Below are 14,633 nucleotides of genomic sequence, written 5' to 3'. Positions count from 1 at the left end.
CCAACGAAAAATCTGTAAGTATTTTATGCACCATGAATCTTCTCAAAACCAACAAATCTAATCCGATTCGTAGCGGAATTCCCAACTGGTTTCGCCCAGTACAGCTTCTATTTGGGCCTCATGCCAACATTATGGTCGGTAGAGAAGGTCTTATCGATATGGCAGTCAAGATGGCTGAAATGGGTTACCTCCAGCGACGGTTGGTCAAATGACTGGAAGATGTGTGGAAGGGTGTTCCGAGATGGTAATTTTTCGTTTTTCCTCAGATATTCTTGGCAGTCATTGGAAAAAAAACACAGGACTTTATAGAGATGTCCATAGAAGTCCCTGTACTTCTGGGGGATGTCGATACGTTAACCTCAAATATTCCATCAAATCTGGATCTATGTACAGTTCTCTTAGCGCAATAGAATAGGGCTAATAGCAACAGATCAATGAAATTGCAATTGAGTCCGACATCAGGCACATTCCCATCATCAACGATCTGGTCATAATGTCATCATCCTTCTTTTGAACTAGTTTGTCTCAAGAGGTGGCCTACCGATCAGCCCAAGTAACAATTTTGGTTTTATGAGGGTTCTGTAGACCATGTTTTGGACTTGTAGAATGCTATAAAACCTCTATAAAACTTGCAATGTTACTTGGGAGTGTCAAAGGTCTTGCTCAATCCTAAAATTTGATTCGCGCCAGAGGAGGTTTCGGTGTGGTCAACGCTTCCCGCATGACGACACTAAGTAACATGCAGATGAGAAACAACAACCACAGGGTCCTGCCTGCAGTAGAACTGCAGATCCGAAGCTTATCTGGATCACAAACAATTTCCGAAGTATGACTGATCTGGAGTGGAGAGATATTTGATGGTTTTCATCGGTGGTTCATTGGCCATTGGTTTTCATTGGTAGTATATTGCGGAAAACAACCAGTGACACGATAGGCTTATCTTCGAGGTATCGTATTTTTGAGTCGATCAGATGACCTGGTTCGAGGATGTTGTTTCTAGAGTGGGGTTGAGCGTTCACCCGTTCTGGTTTTGGTTTTGTCGGGGAGCATTTAACCGGCAGCTGGAGGAAATTTCATCCACCATCAATCAGGTCACACCTTCGTTTCCTCACACGTTTTTTTTTTTGACGGGTCGAATTTGCTGGAACACCGTATAGGTTGGATGAGTCAGATGAGAATGCAGCTTAATGTTTGCCAGAAACTATAAGAATCACAAAAGTCATAACTTCAGGGTTGCCAAACTCATGGGCTATTGACACCTTGATTGTTACACTTCGGCCTACTTCGGCACGTTCGGTACAGCGGTCGGCACAACTTTCGGCACAGCTAAAACTTGCACCATAGATTAGGGTGTGCAGAGTTGAATACCCCTTGGGTATTGTCTAGTTTTAGATCAACTGTATTTACAAATTGAGGATGATTGCTAGTCCCGAGCAACGACTATTGGCTTGGGGCAAGTCAGTTTTTGATCATGAGTCAAATCTGAGTTTATTTTGAGTAACTCTGAGTATCTCGCGTTGCTCCTCATCTAATACCCATAGCAACCCATACTGTTTTAAACGGTGCGCTTGCAATCCTTAACCGGGATATTTCGGGGCAATATCGATGGAAAATTTATGGTGACCTAACGGAACAGTTAGAGATGTTTTGCTTTACTGCCGATGCCGATCCCAAGGGGGATCCTGTACAATCCCTGGGATGAACAGGTAAATAAAAGACCGCATTCAACAATGTTCCTTTTTTGCTGAATAGGGGAAGTGTCTCTAATGTTGGCCTATGGATCTTAGATTATTGAAACCATGTATGGGCCCAAATTAGGGACACTTAGGCCGACATTACCTACATTTCCCCTATTGATCATCACAACAAGAACAGACGATGATAATTCAACCCGTTCTTGTTCACCATTCTCCACTCGTGTATATTGATGTCTTTTTGCAGGAGTATCAGGGGAAACAACGGAAGTTTTTGATCACGTTACATCATAATTATTAATATTTATTAATAACGTTGAGTTTCCTCACTTCAGGCATGTAATGCAACAAGATGAGAAACCTGTTTGATCGATTTTGTGAGATTGAATATTAATTTTCATGAGCTAAAAATAATCTTCTGAATACATTTTGGCCAAATTCCACCTTCCTTTGTAGAGAAACCACACCACCTAGTGTTTCCTTTACCCGGGAAATTTATCAGATTTATCAATTCTCGACTCCCGGGACACTAGTTCTAGTTCCATGGAAACAATTTTATTTATAATTCTAGAGAAAGTTTGACGAATCTTTAGTGCGAAGTCAGGAAAGCTTCCAGGCGAAGAATCTGCCATGTGACACCGGTTGAAGTTGAAAAAAGACCTTTCAGAATAATTCAGAAAAGTTTTCCATGGGAAGTCCGGCTGAAATGGAAAATAATTTCCACTGCCAGCGGTAACCAGTAGGACTTTTGAGGGTAATTTGAGGTTACTGTTGAAACGGAAAGTTGAAGAAACTTCCGTTCAACTATGGAAGAAATGTGCGGGAGAAGGTGGAAGATTCCTCCAGGACAAGTTTTAAAAACTTTCGGGAGATGTTGGAAGAAACCTCCATGCCAAGTCGGACGAAACCTCTCTGAGAAATCATAAGAATTCATCCGAAGAAGCCGGTCGAAATCTACAAGGGAAAGTTAGAATAAACTTTCATAAAATGTCAGAAAATTTTCCGGGGGAAATCCTGACGAAGTTCAAATTTTAATAAATAGCTTCCGAAAATTATATCACTGGATAAAAACATTTTCCGATTCCCGGGAATTCCCGGAAAAAGTCTTCAGTTATTTCCTGATTCCAGGGTAGCCATAAATAGCTGGAAAATTAAACCACTAACACCATCACATCACCAAAAGGTTCAAAGACATAACACTTCACAGCCATCGATCCCTAGAAAGCAAAAGAGCCCTCACTCAAAATAATGTTCACGTCAATGCTACGTGAAAACATACGTAGATTTTTTCCATCATACTTTTCACGTAAGAGCTACGTGATTGTCATGTAGGGGTACTCATTTTATTGAGCTCAAACGTCATTGGATTATCACGTAGAAGTTACATGAATTCGTCGATGGCATTCACTGGTGAATTCCAGTATCACATTTGTTTATAGTTGTTTACAACAGATTTACTTACAAGATAAAATCAATTCTGTATAGAAATCTGATAATATTCCTTTATTTATTGATGCACATAATTCACTGCCCGATCGTTTGCCGTCGTTCTATTGAACACAATAAAACAGCCAATGTATGTTTAATAATCATTAGTCGCCGTACTTTGCACCACTCTGAGTGTAGAACTCTTTTTTTCAGATGTGGAAATCACATAAGGTTTACGTGAATCGCACATAGAAACAGTGTATGTGAAAATCACGTAAATTGCATTGATTAAGTATGTGTGCTTAATCGGAATTCCCTTTGACATTCAAGGGGTATCACATACATTCAACGTGAGTCACGTAAAACTGACGGGAGTGGAAAAAGAGAGAACTTACGTGATTTTTCACGTAGTTTCAACGTGTCGATTATTTTGAGTGTAGCATCCCCTGACTTGGACAACAGCCTAGATGGCTAAAATTGAATCTTTTAATGAATGAAAACTAAATCTTGAAATCAAAACATACTTTGTTTGAACACCATTTGATGGCAAATATTAGACTGCTTTGTTTATTTTTGAGTAAATCTAGATAGAGCTGGAATTAGGGCGTAACAGCTTTTGTAAACAATGACTTCTCTCGATGATTTCTCGAAATACATGACTCTCTCTGGCAAATAAACATTATCATCGAATAGGGGAAGACTTCCCCTACCCGATGGATATGTTGGTTTGTGTAGGCGTGCCTTGAGTTGCTAGAAATCAAGGAGAGAAGTCATTGTTTACAAAAGCTGTTACGCCCTAATTCCAGCTCTATCTAGAAATATGTGTAACTCAAATTTACTCACTGCAAATATATTAACCCTGAGTACAGTTGTCTTGCCCCTTGACTATTGGTCTCTGTGTAAATACACTCAAAAAAGTCTACGCGTCTGATCGGAGTTTTTAAACACTTGATTTTTCGTATGCACAATCACATCTATTTTAAGTATATTACATCATGGTTTAATGTGTTCTACAAGTTGATTTCTAACGCTTGAAACTTTAAAATGTTGACAATCTTTCTCTATCAATTTAAGTGTTTTGCACATTGAATCACACTACTGTTCAAAACAGATGGATTTGAAGTGTTTTATTGAAACGGTGTAAGTCACACGATGCTTGTTCTGTAAGGTAAACATCGAAAACATGAGTTGTGAGAACAACCGTGGCCCAGGGAGATCGAACGTAGACAACGGCAGCAGCACATCCCAACAGTCCAGGATCAATTCCCAAATCAGACCATTGAAAAAAGGCATGTGTAAACTCTGCCCTCTAGCAGCTTTGTTTATATATTTGTCGATTCAATTTTAGACTTGGCAAAGTAGAAGTCGATAAAGTAGAATATTGTAGAATATTGAACTATGATGTGCAGAGCTATTGATATCACCATGTGCGTTACATAGGCTAAAAGTGTGTTAAAATTCGAATCAATAGTGTTGAGGCATGATTCACAGCATAAGATTCACACATGAAATTGATGTTTTTCACAATAAGTGTGGAGTTTTTTGAGTGTACAGCTGATCTGCAACTCCTTTCCTCGGGCGGTCAATCATGCTCATGCTCAAATGTCTGAGGGATAAATCTCGATGCTCGATGCAGCACAGAATGATTACCTCTTACTTTGTCAGTTACTGATAAGAGATTTTAAAATCCACAATCCATAAAATGCATCAAAATTTGGATTCTCTTCAAGTTGTCTATATTAAATTTTCCATCACTCGTAATTCCACCAATCTGTGACAGTATCTCAGTGTCTTTTCTTCATCCCGAAACAGCTTAACCTCCACGTCCCACTCTCCTAGAACGGGACGGGCAAAAATTTTTAATTATCATAAGATCGCTTTGCCCTCCTCAGAGGACAGCCGTCCACCAAAAGAAAAAGCTTCCCAAAAACACGCACACAAACTGTCGGTTCCAACTCCGCAAAAGTCCTTTCCGAGAGAAAGGCGGTGCACTCGTGCAAAAACTTGGGGCGAAAACTTTTCCCATAATGAAGTGGGTCTCCTCCTGCGGTGCCACCTGCTTCTCCACCGCAGTCGATGGATACGTGGATGTGATGTGTGCTTCTCACCTGAACTGAGACTGAGGGTAATCCTGCTCCGTCGGCTTCGTCGTCGTCGTCGGTTTGATGACACAGAATGTGTTGTGAACTGACTGGATGCCTGTCGATGACTGTTAACTTTACCGAATATCGCGGTGTAATGAGCGGTGTGTTTTCTTGGTCCGTACTATTTCGGTTGGGGTGAGTAAACTGAAATGTTCTTATCTTAACAAAAAAAAAAAAACGAAATGAATAAGACGATGGAAGTCGAAAGCTAGCTTCTTCTACGGAGCAGGGGTGGATAAACTGTAAAACTCGGAGGAAATTAAATGGCTAATGTGACACCTGTGTAGCAGAGGGAATGAGGCCAAAGTACCAAGTCATCGAAGGCTATGCCATACAGGATTTGGCTTGTTTAAGCATATGTGTACCGGGGTATGAAGGGATGTCCCGATGAGTTCCTTTTCAGAAGGAAACGCTTTTTCGAGAGCTACCCGAGAATTCAACCCTGGGGTACCTTACACGTTCAAAAACAATTTTCCACGCATGAAGCGCAACAATAGCTACCTGACAACCGGAAGGCAAACGCCGTTGCGAGGAGGATCTACCATCATTTGCCATCGCTCCGCTACCACCCCCCCCCCCCCTGGTTCTCAGTAGTGTCGATACACAAGAAAGCAGCACCGAAAAGTGAATTTAACGGTTCACCTGCTCCAGCACGACGAGTTCAACAAGAAAGTCAAACTGCTTCCCTTTCCCAACGGTTTTTCCCAGTCAACGATAGGAGCAAGGACAGGGCAATGGAGTGGAAAAATGGGTGGAAAATTATACACATCCTCATTGCGTTACCACCTCCGAAAATAAAATAAAAAGTAGACTTGCCGTGCCGTGCTGGGTTGCTCGGAAGTGGCAGGTCATGTGGTTCATTTTCTCACATGAGCCGACAACAAAGTTCGAAGCCTTGGAAAACCAATAAAATGTTTAGCTTTTTTTTATGCATACTCATATCGTGTTCAATATAGCAAGCCATGACGCGAGGCTTTTCCGTTTTTTTCTAATGGACGCGTGGCCTCCTACATGGATGAAATTGAAACCCAACTTGAATGCGTGAGTATAGTCGGACAAGGACCGGATAATAATACCAATTAGCGGTACTTGGAAAACGCCCCGGTTATTAAAAATGAAAAAAAAAACTAGGTCATGAACAAGCGCTCATCAACTTTAACAAAGTTGAAATTTAAATCGTCTGCACTCCATCAGTTTCCCGATCGAATTCAGAGGATGGCAAATTGCAGACTATCGAGTCATTACTAATCATCAGTCTATCTACTTTTCGGAAGACACAGAGAGCGAACATGCCCCAGATGTTTAGCTTCCCTCTCACCTACCCGGACGGTTTGTGCTAATGAAAATTTTTTTTTTTTTTTTTTTATTAATTTATTTGTACAGGCTCAATCGAATAAACTTTACAGAGCCGAGTTATCATTTGCATTATACATGATTCATGTCTTAAATCTAGAGTTAAAGGAATTGAACCGATTACTCGCGGTCGTCTCGAGGTTAGTGGAGATTTACAATTTTTTGGATGGGGAAAGGGAGAAGGAGGTTTGAAATATGATTTATTATACAAATATTTAATTAATCCTAAAACATGAACTTATTTCTATTCATCTTGAAGACAATCATAAAAAAAAAAAACTACACGCACAATACACAAACTAAACACAAGGTTAATCAAACTTACAATCTAAGGTTAGTATTCTTAAAGTAAACATATATGAGTTTCATAAACTCCAGATCACGTCTAGCCAAAATATCCCGAACTGGAACATTAGGTTGTCTACCTCGAGCCCGAAGGGAATCGCATAGCTCAGATCTGACTCCACGATGCTCAGCACAAGACCAAAGGATGTGATCGGCGTCTTGGTAACCTTGTCCACATTCACAGAGATTGCTGTCTCCCAGCCCAACACGAAACAAGTGAGCGTTTAACGAATAGTGATTGGACATGAGGCGAGACATCAGACGAATGAAGTCTCGACCCACATCCAACCCCTTGAACCAAGGACTCTTCGACACCTTAGGGATGATCGAGAATAGCCATCGTCCCAAACTTCCTTCACTCCATTTATTTTGCCAGCTGGCGAGCGACTGTTGACGATAAATGAAGAAAAATTCATTGTAGGCGATTTGTCGATCGTAAATATCGCCTTGCATAGCGCCCACCTTAGCAAGTGAGTCCGCCTTCTCATTGCCCGGAATCGAGCAATGAGATGGGACCCATGCAAAGGTGATGACAAAAGATCTTAAAGATAAAGCACTCAGAAGCTCTCGTATTTTCATGAGAAAATACGAGGAGTGCTTTACCGGCCTCATGGATCGAATAGCCTCGACAGAACTGAGACTATCCGTAAAAATAAAATAATGATCTGGTGCAAGTGAGGCGATCGTTTCTAGCGTATAATGTATTGCCGCCAGCTCAGCAACATATACGGAACAAGGAGCTTGAAGCATTCGAGAGGCGCTATGAAATTCGTTATAAATACCAAAACCAGCGGACGCCTCTATTAATGATCCATCTGTGAAGAACGATCTTGCGGAATCAACTTGGCCAAACTTTGCAGCGTAAATTGACGGAACAATCATGGAACGATGATGTTCTGGGATCCCACGAATCTCCCGCGTCATGGATAAATCAAAACTAACTGAATTGCCGAAGTCGGAGAAGCATACACGATGAGGATTATGCTGTGAAGGGCTGACATCCTGAGTTATGTACACGTAGTACAATGACATAAAACGAGTTTGAGGGTTTAGCTCAAGAAGCTTCTCAAAGTTTTCGATTACCAGTGGGTTCATAACTTCACAACGGGTGAGGAGCCTGAGGGACAATTCCGAAAACCGATCCGATAGTGGCAACATGCCCGCCAACACTTCGAGACTCATCGTATGAGTCGAGTGCATGCATCCTAACGCGATACGAAGACAACGATACTGGATACGTTCCAGTTTGATGATGTGAGTTTTAGCCGCCGACTGGAAGCAAAAACTACCGTACTCTAAAACCGATAAAATCGTTGTCCGGTACAACGTTAGAAGATCTTGCGGATGAGCTCCCCACCATGTTCCGGTAATTGTTCGGAGAAAATTGATCCTTTGTTGGCATTTCCGCTTCAGATACTCAATGTGGGATCTCCAGGTGCATTTTGAATCGAACCAGACCCCAAGATATTTGAAGGACATAGAATGAGTGATCGGTTTACCCAAAAGTTGAAGCTTTGGTTGTGCTGGGCTATGCTTCCTAGAAAAAACGACCAACTCAGTTTTCTCCGTGGAGAATTCAATACCTAGCTGGATAGCCCAAGTAGACAAATTGTCTAAGGTATCCTGTAAGGGTCCTTGCAGGTTGACCCCTTTGGGCCCTGTCGTAGACACTACGCCATCATCTGCAAGTTGTCTCAACGTGCAGTTGTCACTTAGACAATTGTCAATTTCTCTGACATAGAAATTGTACAAAAGGGGGCTTAAACATGAGCCCTGGGGGAGACCCATGTAACTAAATCGAGAAGCTGTAGAGTTTCCATGAGAAAAGCTCATGTGTTTCTCTGACAGCAAATTGTACAAAAAGTTATTAATTAATGGGGAAAGGCCACAAGCGTGGAGTTTGTCTGAAAGGACTTCAACGGATACTGAATCAAAAGCCCCCTTAATATCCAAGAACACAGAAGCCATTTGCTCTTTTTTAGCAAAAGCCAACTGGATTTCTGTGGAAAGCAACGCGAGACAGTCGTTCGTTCCCTTACCCCTACGGAAACCAAATTGAGTATCTGAGAGTAGGTGGTTCGTCTCAACCCATTTGTCGAGGCGAAAAAGGATCATTTTCTCCAACAATTTTCGAATGCACGATAACATCGCGATGGGACGATACGAGTTATGATCTGACGCGGGTTTTCCAGGCTTTTTAATGGCTATAACTCTCACTCGCCTCCAATCATCTGGAACAATATTAAACTCCAGGAACTGACAAAACAAGTTCAACATGCGCCTCTTAGCGACGTCTGGGAGGTTCTTCAACAAGTCGAACTTGATCCTATCAGCCCCCGGAGCCGAATTGCGACACGAAAGGAGCGCGAGTGAGAGCTCTAGCATTGAAAAAGGCTGGCTGATCTCGTCTACCGAATTCGTCGTTTCGCGAGGAATCATCTGTGCCGGCACGGAATCAGGACATACTTTTCGCGCGAACTTGAGAATCCACCGATCCGAGTACTCCTCGCTCTCGTTGTTTGAAGACCGGTTACGCATCCTTCGCGCCGTGTTCCAAAGCGTATTCATCGACGTTTCGCGCGATAAACCGTCCACGAATTGCCGCCAGTATCCGCGTTTCTTGGCTTTGATGAGGCTCTTGAGTTCGTGTTCAAGAGTCGAGTACGCTTCGAAATACTCGGGTGTTCCGCGTTTCCGGAAAAGCTTAAACGCGTCGGACTTTTTACGATAAACCTCAGTGCATTGCTGGTCCCACCAAGGGGTAGGAGGTTTCCTACGAAAAGACGTTCCTGGAACCGGCCGAGTTTGAGCTCGAAGCGCGCTGTCCAAGATCAGATTGGAGAGGAAGTTATATTCCTCCAACGGTGGAAGCTCTTCTACCGACGACACGGCTTCATCTATCGCGGTCTTGAACGTTGTCCAATCGATATAACGGGTGAGGTCGTACGCGACGTTAACGGATTCCGACGAATTGAACCCACTGGCAATCGAAATTTTGATCGGCAAGTGATCACTACCGTGGGGATCCTGGATCACATTCCACGTGCAATCCAACGATAATGAATTAGAGCAAAGTGTGAGGTCTAATCTACTTCCATTTGAGGATGGACCAGCCAGACGTGTTACTTCTCCATTGTTAAGAATTGTCATATTGAAGTTATCACAGAGGTCATATATCAAAGTAGAACGGTTGTCATCATACAGTTCCCCCCAGCCTGTACCGTGGGAATTAAAATCTCCCATAATCAACCGTGGAGTAGGAAGAACTGAACAGATATCTGAAAGTTGTTTTTGACTAATCGAAACTCGGGGAGGAATATACACAGAAGCAATACAAAGGCTCTTGCCTTTAACAAAAGCCTGACATGCGACAACTTCAATACCTGGAAATTGTGGAAGATTCACTCTATAGAAGGAATGGCACTTTTTTATCCCCAAAAGTACTCCTCCTCCACGCGAATCCTCACGATCCAGTCGAATAATGTTAAAATCATGAAAAGGAAGATCGATATCTGAAGAGAGCCAAGTTTCACATAGAGCAAATGCATCACAATCATTATTGTGAACCAAAAACTTAAACGATTCTATCTTAGGAATAAGACTTCGACAATTCCACTGTAGAACAGTGATCAAATCCCCGACCTCGTTTGGAAAATTATCCATCGAAGGAGATGATTGCTGCAAGGAGGGGCCACTTCAATGTCAACTGCTTCAAGAGGGTTTTCACAGTAGGAAGCATTGCCAGAACAATGCTTTTCAGAGGATCAGAAATATCGAGGTAATTGAGGATACTGTCCACAATGTTATCAAATGAGAACAACCCAGATGAAGAAGGGGCTTGTGTTCTGAAAATTGGGGCATCGGGGGTTTTGGATGTCCCCGGGAGAGGTGGAAAATCCTGGGTATAATCAGTTCTGCGGAATCCAGGAGGAGTAGAAGTCTCCTTTTTTCCACCACTCCTTGATTTGGGCAAGCTGATTTGGGGTTCTTGATCTGCAACTTTCCGCGAACGGATGCGTTTTCGTTTCCGGGCAGAACCTTCCGGAAAACTGAAAGAAACTCCCTCCTCAGCCAAGTCAGAGCCAGACTCGTCATCTGACAAAAGAGCGAAGGGATTTGTTTCGTTGGTCGATGGCTTGGCTGTCTTAAGCATTTCTGCAAAAGACCGCCTGGAACGTTCTTTAAGAGAGCGCTCTAGTTTTTCCCCGCGTTGTTTGTACACCGGGCATGACGAGAGACCATGAGGAGTTCCCTTACAGTACACGCATTTTGGTGCAGTGACTGTGCAGGCGCCATCCTCGTGCTTCTCCCCGCATTTGGAACAGCGTGCCTTGCTGCCACAGTGGGACGCCGTATGTCCCAACTGCTTACAGTTTTGGCAGTTCATGACCCGGGGAACGAACAAGCGCACAGGTAGTCGAAGTTTTCCCAGCTCGATGTAGTGAGGAAGGGCTGAACCAGAAAAGGTCACACGGAACGAGTCTGTGGGGGTAAAACTCTTTTTACCCTCGCTGACAGATACTGAGCCCAGTTTTTGGACATCCAGTATCTTCACCGGGGGGAGCAAGGGGTTCTTGAAACGGCCAACCGCCTGCTTCTCCAAGATCTCGGGGGTCAGACTCGCTTCGGTGACCACACCTTCGATTTCCACATCACGAGCTGGGATGTAAACTCTGTACTCGAGCGTGAAGAGCTGGGAGGCAGCAATCTCGTTAGCCTGCTTCAGGTTAGAGACGGAGACACGAAGTTTATTGTGCCTAACCTTCGTGATTTCAGTCACGGCCGAGTATCGCTTCGTCAGATCAGTGGAAATTTGCATCAAGTTCAAAGGTTTGTTTTTGGGCTGAAAGTAGACAACCCATGGCCCAGTCGAGTCATCTGGATAGGCTCGCGATCGGGGGCTTTTCTGAGACGAACCATGAATGACAGGACGTTTTCGTCTTTTCTTGCCATCGAGTGGCAAACTGGTGTCATCTTCCGACAAAATGTCCATATCGTCTTCTGACGAGACGTCCATTTTGCCGTACTAGTGGGAGCGGTAAACGCTCTACCACTGAAACGATGCTTAAAACCAGACAGACACAATAAACAGAAAAAAACTACAAACACAGAAACACAAAATTAAATTTAACTGATGGGCGAGAGAAAGAAACAGGAAAAAAAAAACTTATCTGCTATACTACTACCACCGAGTGATTACACAGCAGCAGCGGAGCGACGCGCAGCGTGGGTGACCTTCGATGCGCGTGTGCGGGCGATCTTTGTAGTGGTGTGCTTGTATTAGGCTCGGCACTCAGCTGGACACACGATGATGGATGACCGGTATAAATGCGGAGGCAGATGCTGACACTCGATGACGATGATCTGTGTGCAGGTATGCGTGATCACGCACCGATGAAGCGTAAATTGCTTTGCGAATATGCAATTGCAAGTGAACAATTTTCTTTCCGATGGCGCCGAAAACCACTTTCTTCTCAGAAAAACTCACTTTCAGATAATTGTTTAGCCGGGTACTATGCCAGTAATCACTAAGCGAGAAAAAACTGATAATTTAAACCAACCGAATACCGAGAAAACTTCCGAAATACCGGAGCGCGAAACAAGTCGACTGTACTTCTTGCTAGGTCGCAGTGGGATGGGTGCTAATGAAAATGGTTCCGTTCCGTTCTTCACACGGCAAGCAATTCGTTTAATCTTAGTTCGTCATGGCAATTTCGTCGGATCTTCGCCGCCGCGCGTTCATACGTCGTCGGGCGTTGGATGTGAGAGCTTGTTGCCAACAGAACGTTCGCTGCCGCTTTCCACTGTTGATTATTTCTATGTTAATAATGAACTGTATACATAGAACACAGAACGGACGGACGGATTTTCGGCTGATCCGGGCTCGTCTCCACTTAAGAAGACGAATCCAGAAGGTGCTGGGGATGTTGATGATCATTTTGACAGCGGGGAACTGAAGCAGGATGCCAGCTCGTTATGAACCTCAACAGACGAGGCAACAGCAACAAAGCATTGGTGGCGTTGTTTTGCTGGAGAGAAGGATGATAATTAAGGTTGGTAGGCAGTAGTATTCTATTTCGCATTTCAAGCTTATTGCTTATCGCATATTAGCTTATTGCGTGCTCTCAAATTAGTGTTCTACATGCACTTTTACAGATATTAATTGAGCGCTTTCGATGGCTGCACCACTTTTTTTGCATTGGTAGAATTGTGTGGCAAGTACAATACTACTCTATGCCCAGGGAAGTCGAGCAATTTTCCAACCCGAAAAATTCCTAGACCGGACCGGGAATCGAACCCAGCCACCTCCAGCATGGTCTTGCTTTGTAGCTGCGCCTTTACCGACTGAGCTAAGGGAGGCCCCTGTAATGTAATAAATTATGAAAATTCAAATGTGGGGTCCTAAACAATCCGTTATATATTTTGAAGTTGCACTCCAGTATAATCCACAATGACATCATGCATGTTGTGGAATACAACATTTCCCAAAAATACGTTATTTTTTGCAGTAGCTCCATCATTGGTGGTAAATTAGGTCTCTGAAGCAGAGAAGAGTGTGAAAGTAACATTTTATGATAACGCAGCAGGCAGTTGTGTTTTCCTTATAGCAAGCACCACACGGGCTAAAATATTGGCAATTCTCAAAAGTATTGAAAATCATATTGATGCAAATATTGACGACGAAAAAATTGATGAACATATTGACGCAACATCAAAATAGTTTGATTTCATGTTTCAATATTCCCCTCATTTTCCCCTTCTGTCTGACTAAAACAGCAGATGGACCCTGCTACTCGGTAACTTTTGTTAATGTGGTTGGGATTTTACTCCGAATATTCTATCGGATATAACAGTGTTAGTGAGGAGTGACCTTGTATTGATGTCATGTGGGGTGCACTTGTCAGAAGACGGTACTTTCAATATTGAACAAAATGTTAATTCAAATGTCAGCGTAGTAGGGGAGAAAGGGGTATAACGCTTATACGGGGTTTAAGCACCTCTTTGTTCTCCAATTTCTCAAATCAAACGTTTGGTTTCTAAAAAGTTTTGAAAAAAATAAACTTTTTCGCGTTTCGTAATATTTGACCGGGCCCAAGTCTCCTTCCACCTCATCGCTGGTTGTCAAGGTGATCACGCGGTGATCCACCTTTAACAGCTGAACTTGCTCCTGCTGAGCAGAGGCAGTAAAGGGCGAACACGAAATTATTACGACACCGAAAATGTCATGCCAACTTTCTTATAATGTTTAGAATCAAACCAAAATTTTAGGGTAGTTTTATACATATATTTACTTCAAAAATCAAAAGAAAAGTTAATCGATGGAGCCTTGAGTGTAAAATTGAACGCATTTTCGCTTGATGCCCTCCATCAAAGTCTTTACAGTGTCATCCGGTACCAGTTTCTCAGTTTATTTTCCATTTTCTTAACATGTCCTTCTCGTCTTTGACTGTCTTCTTGCTCTTCCGAAGTTCCCGCTTCATTATTGCCCAGTACTGCTCCACCGGGCGCAGCTCCGGACAGTTTGGCGGATTCATGTCCTTTGGAACAAAATGGACAGAATTGGCCTCATACCATTCCAGGACACTTTTAGAATAGTGGCATGATGCCAAATGTGGCCAAAATAGCGGAGCTTCGTCGTGCTGCTGCAAGAACGGCAAAAGGCGCTTCT

The sequence above is a fragment of the Ochlerotatus camptorhynchus genome, unplaced genomic scaffold (genome assembly GCF_037179485.1).
Source record: "Ochlerotatus camptorhynchus isolate MF236.1 unplaced genomic scaffold, CSIRO-AGI_Acam_v1.1 ptg000596l, whole genome shotgun sequence".
Lineage (NCBI taxonomy): Eukaryota > Metazoa > Arthropoda > Insecta > Diptera > Culicidae > Ochlerotatus > Ochlerotatus camptorhynchus.
This window is presented reverse-complemented; position numbering follows the sequence as displayed.